This window comes from Trachypithecus francoisi, unplaced genomic scaffold (assembly GCF_009764315.1).
Source record: "Trachypithecus francoisi isolate TF-2019V2 unplaced genomic scaffold, Tfra_2.0 Lachesis_group21, whole genome shotgun sequence".
Lineage (NCBI taxonomy): Eukaryota > Metazoa > Chordata > Mammalia > Primates > Cercopithecidae > Trachypithecus > Trachypithecus francoisi.
The window spans coordinates 51,813,780-51,834,847 of record NW_022681467.1 but is presented as its reverse complement, the minus strand read 5'-3'; the positions used below and the strand labels follow the sequence as shown (position 1 = coordinate 51,834,847).

At 37.2% G+C, this 21,068-nt stretch overlaps 1 long non-coding RNA gene across 1 annotated transcript; it reads left to right on the top strand.

The window, feature by feature from the left end:
- The first annotated feature begins 2,722 nt into the window (after positions 1-2,722).
- On the top strand, positions 2,723-20,795 carry LOC117068956. Its single transcript, XR_004431325.1, has 3 exons — positions 2,723-2,970; positions 15,147-15,153; positions 20,754-20,795. It is a non-coding gene; the product is annotated as an uncharacterized LOC117068956 (long non-coding RNA).
- The last annotated feature ends 273 nt before the right edge of the window (positions 20,796-21,068 follow it).

Sequence of the window (21,068 nt, the reverse complement as noted above, 5' to 3'; positions counted from 1 at the left end):
ATATACATTGAACATTTATCAAGTTAGACTGTATTCTGGACTACAAAACAAGATTTAATACGTTTATGAAAGATTTAAATCATGCAAAAATATGAAACTAATTTATAAATCAATAACATAAAAATTTGTGGAAAATCTCCAAACAAAGTAACACACTTTTAGACAACCCACAGGTCAAATAAGAAAACAAATGAAAGCTAGAAAGCATTTTGAACTAAATAAAAATAAAATGCAACACATTAAATTTACAACATACTGCTAAATAATACTTAGGGTGAATTTTACAGTACTAAATGCTGATATTAGAAGAGAGGGAACGTCTTGAATTAATGACTACAGCTTCCAGGATAAGAAACGAGGGAAAAAACCCAAATTAAACTCAAGATATGTAGAAAAAAACATTAGAATAGAAATCAATAAAGTAGAAAGCAGAAAATAAATAGGAAAAATAAAAATAAAAGGTGTTTTTTAGAGAAGATTAAAAAATTGATATGTGTCTAGTGAGGCTGACTAGAAAATAAAGATAGAAGACACAAATTACCAATATCAGATGTCAGAGGTGACATTAATGTAGATAATACAATTTTAAAAGGTTAATAAGGGAATATTATAAACAACTTTGTATAAATAAGCTCAACAACTTAGATAAAATGGTCATATTCTATGAAAGACATGAACTACCAAAGTTTACTCACGAAGAAATATATAACCTGAGTATCCCTATCTCTATTAAAGGAATTTAATTTTTTGTTTAAAAACCTTCCATCAAAGAAAACTTTAGGTCCAGATGGTTTTATTGAAGAATTCTACCGAACACTTAAGGGGGCAATGATAACAATTTTATACAAACTCTTGTAGAAAATCAAAAAGGGAGAACTATGTCCCGATTCGTTAGATGAGCTCAACATTAGCCTATATCAAAACCTAACTAAAATATTACAAGAATAAAAAATTATAGATAAAAATATTTCATGAGCATGAATAAAAAATTATAAACAAGATTTTGACAAGTGAAATTCAACTAATATACACATATACACACATGTATGTGCATACACACATATACACACACATCATGATTAATTGGGATTTTTCCCAGAAATGCAATGTTGTTTCAATACTCAAACTTAATTGATGTAATTCACCATATTATAAAATAAAAAATAAAATGTGAATATCTCAATAGATGCAGCAAAAAGCATTAAAAATATTCAACATTCATTCTTGATTTAACCTCTCAGCAAACTCGTAGTATTAATAGAAAGAAACTTCCTCAGCCTAATAAAGGACGGTACAAAAAACCTACAGCTAACATCATACTTAATGTTGAAAGATCAAATGCTTTTCCCTAAGATTAGAAACAAAGCAAAGATGTGTACTCCCAGCACTTTTATTCCACATTGTACTAGAGCTTCTAGCCAATAGAATAAGGCAAGAAAAAGAAAGAAAAAAACATCCAGATTGGAAATGAAGAAGCAAAATTTTCTTTGTTTGCAGAAGACATGATTATTTATGCAGAATCTAGAAAAAAGCATCTTGAACTGGTAAATAAATTTCGTGTACTTCAGATTTGAGATTAATATAAAAAGTCAATTTGCCACAGACAATTGGAAATCTCAATTAAAAAATACAATTTACAACAGTATCACAAATATTAAGTACTTGGGAATAAATCTGACAAAAATGTAAAGGACCTATGATTTAAAACCACAAAAATAAAGGACCTATGTATGAAAACTATAACACATTTCTGAAAGAAACTAAGCTCTAAGTAAATGGAGAGAGATGTTCATGGGTTGAAAGATTCACTTTTGTATAAGATGTGAATTCTCCCAAAATTTATCTATATATCCAATCTGATCTCAATTGAAATCCCAGTGAGAATTTTTTTCAACTTTTATTTTAAATTCTGGGGCTACCTGTGCAGGTTTATTACCTGTGTATATTGTGTGATGCTGAGGTTGGGGTGTGAATGATCTTGTCAACCAGTTACTGAGCATGGTATGCAACAGTAAGTTTTTCAACCCCTGCACCTTCTTTCTCTCCCCCGCCCCACCAGTAGTCCCCAGTCTAGCTCTCCCCTATAAGTGAGAACATGTGGTATTTGGTTTTCTGTTCCTACATTAATTTGCTTAGGATAATAGCCTCCAACTGCATTCATGTTGCTACAAAGGATGTGATTTCATTTTTTTAATGGTTGCATAGTATCCCATGATGTATATGTAACACATTTTATTTTTCCAGTCCACCATTGACAGGCACTTAGATTGATTCCATGACTTTGCTCTTGTGAATAGTGCTGCAGTGAACATGCAAGTGCATGTTTCTTTCTGGTAGAAGGATTTGTTTTCTGTTGTATATATACCCAGTGATGGGATTGCTGGGTTTTGAACGGTAGTTCTGTTTTCATTTTTTTGAGAAATCTCCAAACTGCTTTTCACAGTGGCTGAAAAAATTTACATTCCACCAACAGTGTATAAGCATTTCCTTTTCTCCACATCTGTTTTTTTTTTTGTGACTTTTTAATGTAACCATTCTGATGGGCATGAAATGGTATCTCATTGTGGTTCTGATTTGCATTTCTATAATGATTAGTGACGATAAAAATTTCTTCATATGTTTGTTGGCTGTTTGTATGTCTTCTTTTGAGAAGTCTCGGTTCATGACTTTTGCCCATTTTTTAAATTTGGGTTTTTTTTTTTCTTGTTCTGTTGTTTAAGTTTCTTATAGATTCTGGATATTAGACCTTTGTCAGATACAGAGTTTGTGAATATTTTTTCCCATTCTGTAGGTTATCTGTTTACTCTATTGACAGTTTCTTTGGATGTGCAGAAGTCCTTTAGTTTACTTAGGTCCCACTTGTGAATTTTTGTTTTTGTTGCAGTTGCTTTTGAGGACTTAGTCTTAAATTCTTTCCTAAGGGCCATATCCAGAATGGTGTTTCCTAGGTTTTCTTCTAGAATTTTTACAGTTCCCAACAAGAATTTGGATAGACATCAATAAGCTGATTCTAAAATTCATATGGAAATACAAAGGATCTAGAATAGCCAAAACTACTTTGAAAAAGAAGAGCAAAGTTGGTAGACAGATTTTACTTGATTTTAAGGCTTATTACAGACCTATAATAATCAAGACAGTGTGGTACTGGTTTAAAAGATAGATAAATATGTAAACAAAAGAGACTAGAGAGTCCAGAAATGGACCCATACATATGTAGACAACTGCTTTTGACAAAGGTGCAAAGCCAATTCAGTGTAGAAAGGATATTCTTTTCAACAAATGGTGCTGAAACCATTGGCTATCCACCTGTAAAGAAATGAACTTTGGTTCATATCCCTAATTATATAAAAAATTACCTCAAACAGAATCTTAGACCTAAATATGATGCCTAAAACCATAAAAAGTCTAGGAAAAAAGCCATAGGAGAAATTCTTTGAGACCTGGATTGGGTAAAGATTTCTTAGACACTAAATCAAAAGCATGATCCATACAAAACAAATTGATAAAGTTCATCAAAATTAACATGTCTCCTTTTTAAAAGACACTGTAGAAGAATAAAAAGACAAGAAGCACATTCAAAGAAAATATTTGCATATCATACATCTGATAAAGAACTTATATCCAGATTATATCAAAAACCCTCAAAACTCATTAATGAGAAATCAAACAACCCAACTAAAAAATAGGCAAAAGATTTGAAAGGGGGTTTCATCAAAGAAAAAATACATGTGACAAATAAGCATCTGAAAAGATGCTCAGCATCATTATTCATTAGGGAAATTCAAATTAAAATTATATTGAGATACCACTGCGTCCCTAGTTGAATGGGCAAAATTAAAAAGACTGACCAAGCCAAGGATTGGTGAGGATGTGGAGAAACTGAAAATAAACACACACTACTGAAGGGAGGGTAAAATGGTATAACCATGTGGAAAGCAGTTTGGGAGTTTCTCAAAAGTTAAACCTACAGGAACTATATTTAGCCATTTGCTCAAGATAAATGAGGGCATGTGTTCATACAAAGATGAACATATGAATGTTCATAGCAGCTTAGTTTTAATAGCCCCAAACTGAAGCAACCCAAAGTCAGGCATCAGGTGAATGGATGAACAATCTGTTTCATTCACATAATGAAATACTGCTCCTCAATAACGAAGAATGAACCATTGATACATGCTACAACATAGATGAATCTCAAAATGGTTATGCTGCATGAAAAAAGCCAGACCAAGAAAGAGTACACACTGGGTGGTTCCATTTATATAAAATTCTGTAAAATGCAAATGAATCTATAATGACAAAGCAGATTAGTGGTTGCATAAGGATGAGATAGGGAAGGAGGTGACCTGTGGTAGGGATTACAAAGGAAATTTATCTTAATTGTGGTGATGGTTTTTTTTTTTTTTAAAGATATACACGTTTCAAAAGTTATCAAATTTTATACACTAAATGTCTACAAGGTATTTATGTCAAATATAACTCCTAAAGCTGTTGAAGAAAAAGACTTGAGTTGGTCAACAGGATTCTACAGCCTAAGACTGCTACTTCTGATCCTGGGAAAATTGTTATTTTTAAAAAAGTAGCAGTGATCATCATCTCTATTCATATAGTACTTATAATATGCTAGGTATTGTTCTAAATGCTTCACATGTGTTATTTAATCCTCATAACCACCCAGAGGTAGGCACTATTATGGTCCCCATTTTACCTATGAGGAAATGGAATCATCATAAGGTTAAGTAACTTGTCTAAGGTTTCAGAGCCAGGAGTGGCAAAACTGGAATTTGACCCCCAGCAATCTTGCATCCGTTTCCAGGTTCTTAATTACTGGCAGTAGGTGATACCTACCAGAAGTGCAGAGGCCTGCAGAAAGAGACATGATACTCTTTGGTGAAGCTGGAGCAGGAAGAATTTCCTTATGTAAATATGATAATAAGCTTTAGCTTTGAGAAAAGAAATGGATTGTAGAGAAAAGCCCCATTCTTAAAGCAGAAGTGGAAATTTGTACAGGCTATTGGTTATGTTTTTGTTTTCTTTCAAAAAATTTTGGTTAGGTTTCATCTCTTATTGAAAATCTTTCCTTATTTCAGTCGAACTCCCCTCCTTCCCATTTAGGCCTTCCTCTGTACTCTCAAAGGTCTAGGGATAATCAATATCATAGCATTTATCCCATAAGGTTGGAATTACTGGTTTTGTTTCTTTTCCTAGTGTGAAGCCTCCTACAAAATAATAGTAAAGCTAACATAATATGGCACTGCCACTCTTCTAAGTATTTTATAAATATTAACACATAATATTTGTCCAACTCTGTGATGGGTATTATTGTTATCCACATTTTGCAAATGTGGAAAGTTAAGTGATGTCACAGAGCAGTGAGTGGCCAAATGAGAACTTTACTGTCTGGCTCCAGGGATGAATTTCTAGTAGTAGTTTGGAGTTGTCTCTTCCTGTCTTCATATTTCAGAGCCTAGCACACAACAGGCACTCAACATGTACTTAGTAAACGCAACAGAGTAATGGGTCACCATTCATGTGAGGCTACCAGTTTTCACTGGTGTCTAGACACACAGCACCATTCAGTTGAACAGAACACAGGGTTGTGGAAATGGAAAGATAAGATCAATGAGGAAATGAAATATTGATGAATATTCAGAATAGAAGGGTTGGGGTTTTGAGAGAACATGGGCTCTTCGGGCAGTGTTTTTATTCTTCTTTTGCTGCTGTCTGGCTTTCCCTTTCCTATGAATAAAGTCTCTACAGCTGAGAATAATTCATACTTTATTTAAAATCTATTCTCTATGTATTGGCTGCGGCAGTAATTCTCTCATTACGTTCCAGGTTTCTTTTTAATCATCTTCTAGGTAAATGAGTAAAGTTCTTCACTGGGGCCAAAGGTTGGATTCCCTATCTAAGGATAAGATTTCCAGGTTACATGACTGATCTCCAGCCTGTAAGCGGTGGCCACACTTACTTTTTGTTCCTGTATAATTGAAATCTATCAATTAGATACTATTAAAGAGCCCAATGCAAATTGTAAAATTTTTTTACAGAAAATGAGCCTTTTCTCTGAAATAAAGAGTCTCCTCCTTTAATACTGCTGCTTTGTACTGTAATGATCCAGCCTTAGCTGCAAGAAGCCATTTGCTGCATTACTTAGAGGCAGTTTACAAAAGGGTTTTGATCTCTGCCTTACAGCTTTTAAAGCCGAGGGAAATCTCAGTAGAATGGAACCAACTTAGAGATAGGGTGGTTTGAAACACAGTCCCCCTCTCCTCTCAGATTCAAAATCTGCCCCAACGTAGGCTTGTTTATTTTTATCACACAGGACCTCAGTTAGACTCCTCTGGTTGTGTTGCAATATTCCCTCATCTTCTGTTACCACCAAGCAGAAGCACCTAGATATCTTCAGACTTCCTTGAAACTCCATTAAATGCAAATTCATTATAAATGGTCTCAGGAACAAGAAGGAGGCAGAAACCCAACAGACAGAGCAACCAATCAACCAAAAGCCAAACAAATAAAATCAACAGAAGTATTTGAGGGGCAGGATCTGACCTGAAAAGGCTTTGCTATTTACTTCCCACAGTGCAGTTTGATAGTCTCAGACATCATGATTTTAGACTGCGGTAGCGCTGAAATGATGAATTATGCAGGTGTTCTAATGCAATTAAGCCTCATTTACTTTGTACTTTACATTCATTCACTGGAGCTGAGGCTCTCTAAGCTCTCTAAGATACAGGATTATTTTAGATATGTATAATTTCTATACATGTCTCCTTTGAGAATATTGCAAAACCCTAGATATGTAGAATTGTTTAAAACCTTCTTGTTTATTTCAACTGGGGAATTTTCTTCATGATGAAATGATTCATTTTATTCAAGGCTTATGACCAAACTTAACTAAGATTTCTATGTTCCAGTTATTAAAGCAGAAAATTCAAGCATGCAAACAGCTAAAACCCAGCCAGGTATTTGCAGTGGTATTAGAATATCTTGTAGCCATCAGTAACTAAAATGAGAAGCTGGGAAAGAGAAAGCCAAAGGACTCTGATTATCTTTTCCTTGCAGATTGAGGTAAAATTTTCTGCCTCTGTACCAGGAAGTTGTACCGGTTTCCCAGAATGCATCACTTAGAGATACTATCTTTGTTTCCATTTCTGACATAACAGCTATTAGAGGGAAAGGTCTGTTTTTGGAAGCCAGGAAAGGATATCCCATCACAATAGAAGAGGATACAGACCCTGAGACCCTCTCTGAGACCCTTGCAGCTCAGCAGCAGCAATTAATGATGCTTCTTATTAGGGTGGCTGCCTTTTTTCTTCTTTCTTTCATCCTTCTCTCTCTTTTTTTTCACTCCCTTCTTCCCCTCTCTTCCCCATCTCCTTCATTCCTTTTGCTCCCTTCTCCTCCTCTTCTCTAATTTCCATTCATTGCATACATAATTAAGCTCCTATTACATCCCAAGAACTCTTTAAATGCTGGGATATAGTTAGTGAATGAAACAAAGTCCCTGCCCTCGTGGAGCTGACAGTCTGGTTAGGGAAACAGATAATAAGCAAACAAACAAGTCAACACATAATAGAATGGCAGGTACTATGAAGAGTGAATTAAAAAAGTACGATAAAGTGGGAGAGGGACGAGGTGCTCTTTTAGATTAGTGTTTGCAGAAGGCATCTCTGATGAGGTGAAATTTGGATAGAAAGACGTGTTAGTCCATTCTTGCATTGCTAAAAAGAAATACCTGAGACTGGGTAATTTATAAAGAAAAGGTTTAATCGATTCACAGTTTCCCAGGTTGTACAGGAAGCATGGTGGCTTCTGCTTCTGAGGAGGCCTCAGGAAACTTACAATCATGGTGGAAGATGAAGGGGAAGCAGCATGTCTTAAATGGTAGGAGCAGGAGGAAGAGAGATGGGGGAGAGGTGACACACACTTTTAAACAATCATATTTATGAGAATTCACTCACTATCATGAGAACAGCACCAAAGGGATGGTGCTAAACCATTCATGAGAAACCTGTCCCCATGATCCAGTCACCTCCCACCAGGTCCCATCTCCAACATGGGATTACAATTCGACATGAGGTTTGGATGGGGATACAGATCCAAATCATATCAAATGGAATGAGACATTTTGCTGTCTAAGGGAAGGACATGGGAAGTAGGGAGCAAGGACATAAATGGGAGGAGAACAGAGTCAGGGCTCAGATTATGTGAGTCCTTGGAGGCCTTAGGAAGAGCTTAGGCTTGTATTCTAAGCATGATAGAAAGTCATCTAAGAGTTGAGGGAAGAGAAGTGAAATGACTGGATTCATGTTTTAAAAGGAACAGTTGGGGTGTTGACTATCAAGGGTGCATTATAAGCATGGTGCCCCATGCCATTCAGTCATTCAATCCTCCAGCCTTTACTGGGTGTGATGCTACTTCCAGTCAGGCACTTGGCTAACACAGGGGCTGTAAAGTAGACAGAACATGATCTCTTCCTTCACGAAGTTCAGAATAGGAAAGATCTCTCAACTATTTAAGTGTATCCTCAAGGTCTACTGTCCACTGTCCACATGGTGATGTCTCTGATTTTTTAATGTATCAATCTAGACACTGACTCTGGAACCTCTTTGCATTCTCCCAAAACAAGCCATCTACAACAGAAACATCGGCAAACCATGCAAAACTTACTTAAGATTTCATAGACTAGATTTAAGAAAGTGTTTATATCACGCACTTTCAAGATCTTTGGATCTCATTATACTTTTGTGTGGCCTGCCACAGTTTCGTGGATGCTAGCAGAAGACATGAAACTCCTGGGTCAGAGACAAAGGGCATTTTGTTATTCACAGCAATAATAATTGTCAGAGTATCAGCATTTGCTTTGGTTCCCTGAGCCAAATCCCACAGGGTGACACAAAGAGAGCCAGATGACATCTGCACATGCAGCACATTGATTATAAGAGAAGAACCCCAAATTTAGGAAACTTGAATTTTTTAGAATTTAATTTTTAAATATTTTTTTAGAGATGAAGTCTCACTTGTCACCCAGGCAGGAGGTGGTGGTGTGATCATAGTTCACTATAGCCTTGAAGTGATCCTTCCACATCAGCCTGCCTAGTAGCTGGGACTACAGGCTTCACCATGCCACCATGCCTGGCTATTTTTTTTTTCAGTTTTTAAGAGAGGAGGTTTCCCTGTGTTGCCCAGGCTAGTCTCGAAGTCCTGGTCTCAAGTGATCCTCTTGCTTCAACCTCCTGATTAGCTGGGATTATAGGCCCAAGACACCATGCTCAGCTGAAACTTGAATATTTTCTAATGGGCAATAAGCCTGCCAGATATTTGCTCTGGGGGAAACATTGTCTTTTTTATATTAGAAATGAACAAATCTGCCATTTGCTCTGGAAGGAGACACTGCCTCTAACTTCCAAAGCTCTTTGCTATACAAGTGTCCTTGGAAAGACAGTCTGAGACAAAGGTCAGTGCAGAAACACAGGAGACCAGTGGAGAGCTAGCCTTCCATCACATGCTTGATAATAAGTTCCTCAAAACCTTCACTGCATTTCATTGAGTTCCATAATTTCTCTCTCCTACATCCTCACTGGCCTTTTTCTTTCTTTCTCCTTCCTACTTCCTCTACAGAGCATTCGGCCTTTTTTCCTATTATCTGAGCAATTCAGCTTTACTACCAAACTTGAATGGCCATATTTATATGAATCCAAAGTCTCCCATTTTCCTCAGAAGGTGGTTTCACAGTCTTTTCTTAGTAACCTAGAATGCTCTTTGGGGTTCATTGTTTATTCAAGTGGCTTATGAAAGTATCTCATCCAAATCTGTCCGGAGCCATGAGGCCCGGAATTAGCCGACCTCTGTTGCTTGATCTCCGCAAAGCGGAGACAAGATGGCACATTTCCGGGTTCTTCATTACAAATCTTTCCCGCGCGCGCCTAAACCTTTCCCGCGCGTGCCCAAACCTTTCCCGCGCGCGCGCAAACCTTTCCCGCGCGCGCGCAAACTTTTTCGCACCCAGGAAGATATGCAGCCTACGGCGCATGCGCGATTGTAATTTGAGTAAACCCAGCCTCCTGTCACCGCCCTGGCCCAACCTCTTCCTCTGCCAGCCTATATAAGGCATTGCACCGCCACCATTAAACGAGACTTGATCAGGCTATTTGTCTTGTCTCCATTTCTCGTGTTTTCTTATCTCCTCCATTCCCACTCCCCCTTCCAGGGTCCGTTCGACTGTCCTGCGGGTCGGGACACAAATCTATACTTCTCCCCATAAGAACATAATTTTAGTGTGCTGTGAATGCTCTTATAAAAAGTCTGTCCTGGGTATAGTGAGGATGTGAGTTGAGAGAAGTCAGTTTTTCCAGAGTGAAGAGTATGGGAATTGGTGTGAATGATTTGCAAGAGGAGAAGGAGCCATAGTGTTTGTAATGATTGCTTACATGCTTCCTAATTTTCTGCTTCTTGATGTATCTTAATCTACTTTACCATTCTTCTTCAGTGGTTGGGCTTTGGATGAGTTCCAGTGTCTTATAGTTGTAGAGAGCAAAGTAATCATGTCTTCAATATTACTGTGTTCTGAACATTATTGAAAATGTGCTGGGTGCCTGACCTGGTGTTATTCTGGAGTTAATGAGGTAAATAAGGCATACTTTTATTTTCAAAGAACTTATAGTCTAGTGGAGCAGACAAACTTATGTGTGCAAACAGATCACTGACTATCATAGAGAGAACTTAGTACTTGTTGAATTAATAGTTGCTCAATGAATGGGCCAAACTTCTGTTCAGTGTCTATTGGATTCACTGGGGTGAGCTCCCATGGAATGATGGGCTTCAGATAAGTGCTGAGTCTGGAGGATGAAGGAGGGAAAGGGGAGGCCCACTAGGCAGGATAAATGGAGAGAGTCAGATGAAGAGGTGAGAATATGTGGGGTGGCTTTGAGAAACAAATTAGTAGTTTGGTTGGGTTGTGGAGAGAAAAGTTGGGGAGTGTGGTTTGAGATCGAATAGTGGTGGACTTTGAATAATAGGCTTTGGTCTTTTGAACGATGTGAGGAGACCCTGAAAATTATTTTTTTCAAAGAGGCATGACATATTTTCTCAGATGTGGTGCATATTTGATATCAAAAACTATTTATCTAATGGTTTAAAATACCAAATGGTAAATTCTTGGGGGCGTGATTGAAACGACATAGAGGAAGTTCAAATTGTATGTGTTTTAAATCTTTCTGGAAAGCAGAGTAAATAATAATTTAAAATAAATAAAAAACCCTTAAAATAATTTAAGGATTCTCTTAAATAATCAGAGAACCCTTTTTGGGGGGTGAAATCACAAAATAATTTCCCTTCACATAATGTAAATCAAACCTCTGTGCTCTTGGGAAACACTGGCAGAGAAGATATCTGGGAAGAGTCAGAGAGCAGCTCTTCTCTCATTGGCTTTGTGCTTCCATCATAGTGTTTGTCTGTGTGTATTTGTGTGCTTCTGTTCAGGTGCAATCTAGAATTGATGAAGATGTGCTCATTAATCAACGAGTCTCTTTGGATTTCATAACCACGTTTGACTTTTACCAAATTTGTTATTTCAAAGCAGTAAGCCCAGTCTGTCACCACTTTCCGCATTGGCTTCTGTGATCAAGAATGAGTTAAGCATAGGAACGATTCTCTAATGTGGCATCTTATGGTGTGACAAAGCTAAAAAAAAAAAAAAAAAAAGGAATTTATATTCAGACAGACTGGGTCCAAATTCCAGCTCTTTTATTTACTAGGGATGGGACTTGGGCCAAGTTACCTAATAGCTTTGAACTTCATGTTTTCCTTGGTACAAATTACACAAAACACAACCCAATTACAGGATTTTGAGAGTTAACTGGGACAAAGTTTTAGTATGCAATGGCCTCCATCCCTCCCTTCTTTGTATTCTTTTTCCATTCTTTCTCCTTCAGTAATTGTGTTAGTAACACAGTTACAGAGAATTTTCTGGGACACTTACAGACTGGCCTGAGCCTTTGCACCATCCTATGATAGTTTTTCTTCTCAGGAGTGGAACGTACGTTCTTCAAACAGAGCATAACGCTGTTGTGCTCCACATTGTTTCCTACAGGACAGTCAAAGGTCTGCATTGAGGAAAATGAATGCCCCAATTCCTCTGGTGAAAGCCTCTTTTGTTTAGAAATATAACGTTCTTGCATCTCTGTAAATAGTAGAACCAGGTCCCAAATAATCAAAATGAAGTTGGAATCACAATCCACCCTGGGCTCACAGTTACTTTCCTTAAAAGACTAATCAAAAAAGATCAGATCATCACAACCCTCTTGGCTGGAGGGTTTGCCTGGTTAACCCTAGACCAGTTTCTCAGCCTCAGCACTGTGACATTGTGGGCCAGATAAAGCTTTGTTGTGGGGACTATTCTGTGCATTGTAGGATGTTTACCAGAATCCATGGCCTTTACTTGTCAGATGTCGGTGGAACCCTTTCTAATTCTGACAATGAAAAATGCCTCCAGACATTGGCAATGTCCCCTGGCAGGCAAAATAACCTCCCTGTTGAGAACTACTGGCTCAGAGGTTTAGCTGCAGATTATGGGGAAATCCCCTTGGTCCTTGTCCCCACCCTACCTCCACCAATTAGCAACTGGATTTCAGACCACTGTGATCATAAGGAATCTCACCTATGTGAGGAGGGCTAAAAGCAGTGTACACTATACAGAAAAATGAGCAAGTGTACTTCTGTGATCAGTCTTTGCCTCTCTGTTTTTTTTTTTTCTCCCATACTGTGTTTAAATTATTCAAATTCCAATATGGTTTAGAGAGAGGGATACTTAAATTTGGAATACCTCAAATTAGTATCTTCTTTGCTCAACTCAATCTTATAGTATAGAGTTATGTATTTTGGTTGTCTACAAAGACAGAAAGACCAACATGTACACATACTTCCATTGTATAAAATAAATTGCGTTGGTGGCGCACGATTGCTTCTAATGTATACAATTTATTCATCTTAATTAATTATCTCCTAGCTTATCTTGTAAATGGCAATGGACTTCTCTGTCCCCAGTCTCTTGGAAGCACATACTTACTTTACCTTCACATCAGGATTTATGGCAGAAAATATTAACTCACTGTGTGGATGGTTCCTTCCGAACTCAGCAGTAATGGAATGTGATCTCCTGATCCTCACATAAGCACTGAATACAGATTCTCTAAGCTGCCTTGAACCTTTAAGAATAATGCCAAATTATACCTAGTCTGTACATAGAAGATGAGAGTTGTTTTCTCCCTCCAGTTGCTTTCCACAGACTTTAATATACGAGTGAGTGATTTATAACACTAGTGACAAAGCTGCAACACAGCTTGAAATTTTATATAACGGCTGTAATACCACATCTATCATAATGAAAAATGTCTATGAAATCATTTTCTGCCAAAGAACATCTTCCTAGATTCTATTAACAACTTGCTATCTGCATGAACACCACATAGTGCTGAAATACATTGCTTTAAAATGGCCCTTGGGGGCGGGGCCAAGTGTAGCCTTTGGAGTGACTAAAGTTCCAATCAGTCGTAATCAATTAAGATGTTGTTGGTGGAACTCTCCATAGAAGGAAAACTAGGAGGGTAGAGAATATGGTGGGGAAATGCATTCTTTTGTAAAAAAAAAACCTAATTTTGTCAGGATATTACTGTTCGGCAGTTGGATGGATTTAGATTCTATTGTGCTTTCAATTCTTGTCACATTTACCTAGGAGCTATCAACTTCTTGCTGTGCCCAATTTTTAAAAGAATATAATAGTCCCGCCTGCCTATTATTACTGTGTTCTATTTGTAGTCATCTCTGCTTCAAGGAAAGGAGAAGAACTTCACCTTGATTTACACCCTTGTTCAAGAAAATATTTTGCAATAGCCAGAGTGAGCCACGTTTCCTCAGGAACCAAGAGAGTTTGAAGCCGTTCCTCATCATTAGATGATCAGAAATTCCTTTCCATTCATGGAAGCCTCTCACACCATTGTGTAGAAACTTCTATAAAGTCTGTTTTCTTTGCCGCCACCTGCCATCAAAGAGCTCTGTATAGAAGCTAGTGGTATGCAGACACATCTTCTAAAAAATCACAGCAAAAACGTTCATGGACTGGCTATTGTTTGACACAAGTTTCCATTCTCTTCTAGTTTATGATGCAAACTAGTTTTAAAGTACTGATTTTAGATTGTTTTCTTGGTAATTTTTAATCAGATACATTTGAAAGAAGGAATTTCTAAATCGTAAGTTTTAAAACTATGTTCATTAAAGTTGTTTATTTTTTAAAAGAATATCTCTGCCAGGTATGGTGGCTCATGCCTTGTAATCTTAGCACCTTGGGAGGCTGAGGCAGGAGGATTGCTTGAGGCCAGGAGTTTGAGATGAGCCTTGGCAACATAGTGAGACCTCATCTCTACAAAAATAAAAAAATTAGCCAGACATGGTGCATGCCTGTATTCTTAGCTACTATGGAGGCGGAAGTGGGAGGACCACTTGAGCCCAGGAGTTTGAGGCTGCAGAGAGCTGGGATTGCACCACTGTACTCAAGTTTGGGCAACAGAATGATACCCTGCCTCTTATATGAAAGAAATATCTGAAGCATATGGAAAATTGCATAGGCATGCCAGTTTAGCATATTTCAGCTCAAAGTATCGCCCGTGTAATTCTAAAATTATAAAGGTCTGGGTTTGGGTTTAGTGTGCAGTACAACCATTTTGGTAGCTCTCTCTCTTTCTCTACAACTCAGTTTTCTTATCTGTAAAATGAGATATCTGCATTGCTTGCCTCGTACTCCTCGACAATGATAAAGTATTTGAAATGGTTTGAAAAATATGAAGTGCTGTTTTGATGCGAAGTATCATCATGAGGATGATGTGTAAAGAATTGTTCTCAGTGTTCCAGCATCCTGTCGATGCAGACCTCAGTATATTTGACCAGAGTTGCCCTGTCCTTGGTTCTGAATAGCATCTGCCAACAAGCACTGCCAACAAAATGCATTTTTACAAGCATGCTTTTAACTGAAGACACCAGTAAGCCCCATGTTTTTTGTTTTGTTTTGTTTTGTTTTCTCCCTGGAGAAAGTTACTATAGTTTTTTTCCCCCATCTTGATTTTTGCATTTCCATTTATTTAATAAAGGTTTGAAGTAAATAGAATTATGAGATATTTCACTATTGTATATATCATATTCACTTTTTGGAAGTTATTCCTTGTTTTTAACAGTTACAGATTTTTGCCTGAATATTTGGGGACATGTACCTCCCTCTTCATCCATCCCCAATCCTTTGCTGACTTCTGAATGTAAAAGGGACTGTCACTGAGTGTCACTAATGAGAGAAATTTCTGAAACTCTAAGTCAAGAAGGAGAGTGAGCATGCATTTGGTACATAATCTGTGCCATAGGATCTGTTGATAGTCAACACATTCTATTTCATATATACCTCATAACAACCCTGGGAGGAGGTTTTAGCATTCTCATTCAATAATAGATGCAACTGGGGCTCAGTGAAATTAAATAATGCATCACTTGTCATGTAGCTGATGATTAAACTTAGGTCTCTATTGCTTAACATGCAGTAGTCTCTCTAGTATACCAGCTTGGGGAAGGGTAACGTTTTGGGATGGGGTCCTGAAATTAGTCCATCTACTTTTGTGGCTGTGATTACAGATCTCTTGGACACTGTCTGGGGAGAGCAACTAGTAGTAGATAGTTTACGCTGTGAGCTCCAGATATTTCCTATTTCCTTGCCATGAAAGCATTTATCACAGTAGATGAGAAACACAGTGAAGTTACTGCTAATTATTAATGGCCCCAAAGTCCCATAATAACACTGCCTCACCTTGGACTTGTGATTTGTAAATTAAAAATTGATTTTACATATGTTACCTCCTTTGATTTTTGCCACACCTGTGAGGCAGGGAGCATGGAAAGCATTGTTCTCCATTTTCCAGAAAGGGAGGCAGAGCTCAAGTTAAGTGACTTGCTCAAGTGGCTATAAATCCTCCATACTCCTTTATGAAACCACACTGCTTCGTAGTATGAAGACTGTTAGTGTTCTCAAATCCCCAAGTTCCTAATATATGCTTTCAAGTTCATTTTCATACTCATTCTGGAATATTTGTACTTTCTTTAGTCTCAATGTATTGTTGCATTTGTTGTATTGTATGAGAGTCCCCTGTAAATGGGTACTGTGGACACGGCCTCTGCTGTAAGTCTGACAATGAGATTATTGAGCCAGTAAGACTCCTCACCCCTCAGAAGAGAAGGACGATCAAGTTAATTTTGCATGACCTCGTTTCATATGTTAATTTTCTTTCAAATGTCAGTTCTAGAAACTTCTTGGCATTTTTACATTGATTGGGTAACATCGCCCTGTTTTAGAACAAAGAAATCACACCATTCTATGCATATATTTATTTATACATTGTATATACAAAGACACACGAATATAAAGTATTCTCTAACTTGTTGTGTACTTTACATTATGGCATAACTATTTCCATGTGTCATTACAAATTGTATGAAAATGTGATTTTCACTGGCTACAATAATATTACCTTGAAGGGATGTGTTATTTGTTTATGTTCATGTTGTTACATATTTTGTTTCCAATTTTTAATGAATTTTTAAACTCTAATATGTTGGTACATTTCTGATTATTTCTTTAGGACAAATTCCAGGACATTTAGTGTGGAAAAAAGAGATCGGAAGAAAACACACTAGAAATGTTCACAATGGTTAGGTAGTGAGATTGCAAATATATAACTATGAGGCCTTCACCATGGTCACAACATGAAATACTTTTATCCCCAAAAGCCCCCATTTGGAAATCCCCTACTCTCAGCCACAGGTGATTATGAATTTGGGTTTTTGTCACTACAGTTTTACCTTTTCTAGATTTTTGCATCAAGGTAATTACACAGTATGTATCTTTTACACCTGGCTGCTTTTACTTAGCATGATGCTTCGGAGCCTCATGCATGTTGGTGTGTGTATGAGTAGTTAGTTCTCTGTATTCCTGAGTAATACTCTGTTGAATGGTTACCTTACAATGTATTCATCTGTTCACCCATTGATGGACATTTGAGTTGTTTTCAGTTTATAGTTATGAGTAAAGCTGCCATGAACATTTGAGTACACATCTCTGTGTAAATATATGTTTTGATTTGTCTTACGTAAATGTCTTAAGATTGCTGGATTATATGGATAGTTTCTTTATAAGAAACTGCCAGTCTGTTTTCCAAGGCAACTAATATTTTGCATTCCCACTAATGCTACATGATAATTCGAACTGTTTCATAGTCTTATTAACACTTGCCATTCGCCTGTTCAATTTAAGTCTAAAATTTTATTTGGCATGAAGTGATATCTCACTATCATTTGGTATTTTAAATTTATTATCTTTTTTTAGTAGTATTTTTTCCAATGTACAATTTAGTGAGTTTTAACACATTTCCTTAACGAGTAATGATGTTGAATATCTTTTTATATTCTCCTTTTTAATTCATATGTTGTTTTTAGTGTGGATAACTATTTAAATTTTGGGCCCATTTTTAATCTGTTTTTGGTCTTATTGTGGAGTTGTAAGAGTTTTTAAAATATATTTTGGAAATAATTCCTTTCTCATATACGTTTTGAAAACATTTTCTCTTAATTTGTAGTTTGCTTTTTCATTTTATTAATAATATCGGCTGGGCACGGTGGCTCAAGCCTGTAATCCCAGCACTTTGGGAGGCCGAGACGGGCAGATCACGAGGTCAGGAGATCGAGACCATCCTGGCTAACACGGTGAAACCCCGTCTCTACTAAAAAATACAAAAAACTAGCAGGGCGAGGTGGCGGCGCCTGTAGTCCCAGCTACAGGGGAGGCTGAGACAGGAGAATGGCGGGAACCCGGGAGGCGGAGCTTGCAGTGAGCTGAGATTGCGCCACTGCGCTCCAGCCTGGGCGACAGAGCGAGACTCTGTCTCAGAAAAAAAAAAAAAAATCTTATGCAGGCCAAAGTTTTAATTTTGATGAATTCAATTTATCAATATTTTTCATTTCCAGTTCATGCTTTTGTCCCATCTGAGAAATCTTTGCTTAACTCAATATCATAAAAATTATTTCTTGTGTTTTTCTACTTGAAATTTTATCATTTTTGCTCTTACATTTAGGTCTGTGGTCCACTTTGAATTTTTTTTGGGTGTGTTATGAGGTAACGAATGAGGTTTTTTTTTTTTTTTTAAATATAGGTATCTGATTGTTACAGTACCATCTTCAACCGAAGATAGTTGAGAATTATCTTTTTCCATTGAATTGTACATTTGCTGATAATCAATTGGCTTTATATATGTGAGTCTATTCCCGGAATATCTATTCTCCTTCATTGGCTTGTAAGTCTATTATTAAAGCGATGCCACACTATTTTGATTATTTAATTCTATAGTGCATTTTGTAAATTCCCTAACATTTTTACTTTTACAAATTATTTTGACTATTTCAGGTCTTTTGCATTTCCGTATAAATTGTAGGATCAGCTCATTCATTTCCATAAAAATTCCTGCTAGAAATGTGATTGGAAATGCATTGAATATATAGATCAGTATGGGAATAACTGACATCTTAACAACATTGAATCTTCCAATCCATTAGCATGGTGTATCCTTCTCTTTATTTAGGCACTCTTTACTTTCAGTCAGCAATGTTTTGCAGTCTTGTATATGCGTTCTTAAATTTATTATAAAGTATTTCATATTTTTGATGTCATTTTAGTTTGTACTTTTACATTGTCAGTTTGCAATTGTTTAGTCCTACTACATAGAAATTTGAGCGACTTTTGAACATTGGCCTTGAATTCTGAAACCTTGGTATTCTAAACTCACCATTATTAGTTCTAGTAGCTCTTTCTGGTAGATTCCTTAGGATTTCTACTATGTAGTTTGCCAATAAACAGATTTTTACTTCTTCCATACACATTTTATTTTTTTGTTGTTGTTAGGATTGTCATCAACATTAGGATGACAAGAATCTCCAGTAAAATATTGAGTAAGGGTAATGAGAGAAGATGTTCTTGCCTTTTTCCTGAAATTGAGGTTAAATGTTCAGTCTGTCAACATTTCAGTATGATGTTTGTTGTACATTTTTCACATGTGCCTTTTATCACGTTAAAGAAATTCTCTTTCTCAATGGACTCAATGTTTTTGTTCCTTCCTTCCTCAAATTCATATGGTGAAACCCTAATGCCACTGTGATAGTATTTGGGGATGATGTTTTGGAAGGTGATAGATCATTAGGACAAAGTCCTCATGAATGGGATTAGTACCCTTAAAAGAAGATGCCAGGGAGCTAGCTAGCTCTCTTTCTGCCATGTGAGAACACAGTAAGAAGATGGCTGTCTATAAACCAGAAAAAGTCAATTCTGCTAGCACCTTGATCTCAGACTCCCAACCTTCAGAACTATGAGGGAAACATGTTTGTTGTTTAAGCCACCCAGTTAATGATATTTTGTTATAGCAGCCCAGGCTGACTAAGATGCTGTGATGCTGTCTATTTCTCCTTCTCCTTCTCCTCCTTCTCCTTCTCCTTCTTCTCCTCCTCTTTCTCCTCCTCCTCCTTCTCTTCTTCCTCTTATTCTTCCTCTTCTTTCTCTTGTTCTGGGATACATGTGCAGAATGTGCAGATTTGTTACATAGGTATACACGAGTCATGGTAGTTTGCTGCACCCATCAACCCGTCATCTACATTAGGTATTTCTCTTAATGCTATTCCTCCTCTATCCCCCCACCCCTGCAACAGGTCCTGGTGTGTGATGTTCCCCTCCCTGTGTCCATGCGTTCTCATTGTTCAACTCCCACTTACGAATGAGAACATGCGATGTTTGGTTTTCTGTTCCTGTGTCAGTTTGCTGAGAATGATGGTTTCCACCTTCATCCATGTTCCTTCAAAGGACATGAACTCATCCTTTTTTATGGCTGCATAGTATTCTATGGTATATATGTGCCACATTTTCTTTATCCAGTCTCTCATTGATGGGCATTTGGGTTGGTTCCAAGTCTTTGCTATTGTGAACAGTGCTGCAATAAACATACATGTGTATGTGTATGTGTTTTTATAGTGGAATGATTTATAATCCTTTGGGTATATACCCAGTAATGGAATTGCTGGGTCAAATGGTATTTCTGGTTCTAGATCCTTGAGGAATTGTCACACTGTCTTCCACAATGGTTGAACTAATTTACACTCCCACTAACAGTGTAAAAGCATTCCTATTTCTCCACATCCTCTCCAGCATCTGTTGTTTCATGACTTTTTAATGATCACCGTTCTAACTGGCATGAGGTGGTATCTCACTGTGGTTTTGAATTGCATTTCTTTAATGATCAGAGATGATGAGCTTTTTTCATGTTTTTTGACCACAGAAATGTCTTCTTTTGAGAAGTGTCTGTTCATATCCTTCACTCAGTTTTTGATGGGGTTGTTTGTTTTTTTCTTGCACATTTGTTTAACTTCCTTGTAGATACTGGATATTAGCCCTTCGTCAGATGGATAGATTGGAAAAATTTTCTCCCATTCTTTAGGTTCCCTGTTCACTCTGATGATAGTTTCTTTTGCTGTGCAGAAGCTCTTTAGTTTAATTAGATTCCATTGATCAATTTTGGCTTTTGTTGACATTGCTTTTGGTGTTTTAGTCATGAAGTCTTTGCCCACGCCTATGTCCTGAATGGTATTGCCCAGTTTTTCTTCTAGGGTTTTTGTGGTTTTAGGTCTTACATTTAAGTCTTTAATACATCTTGAGTTAATTTTTGTGTAGGGTATAAGGAAGGGGTCCAGTGTCAGTTTTCTGCATGTGGCTAACCAATTTTCCCGACACCATTTATTAAATAGGGAATCCTTTCTCTTTGGTTGTTTTTATCAGGTTTGTCATCAAATTGTCTCTGTTTGCAGATGACATGATTGTATATTTAGAAAACCCAGTTGTCTCAGCCGAAAATCTCCTTAAGCTGGTAAGCAACTTCAGCAAAGTCTCAGGATACAAAATCAATGTGCAAAAATCACAAGCATTCCTATACACAATAACA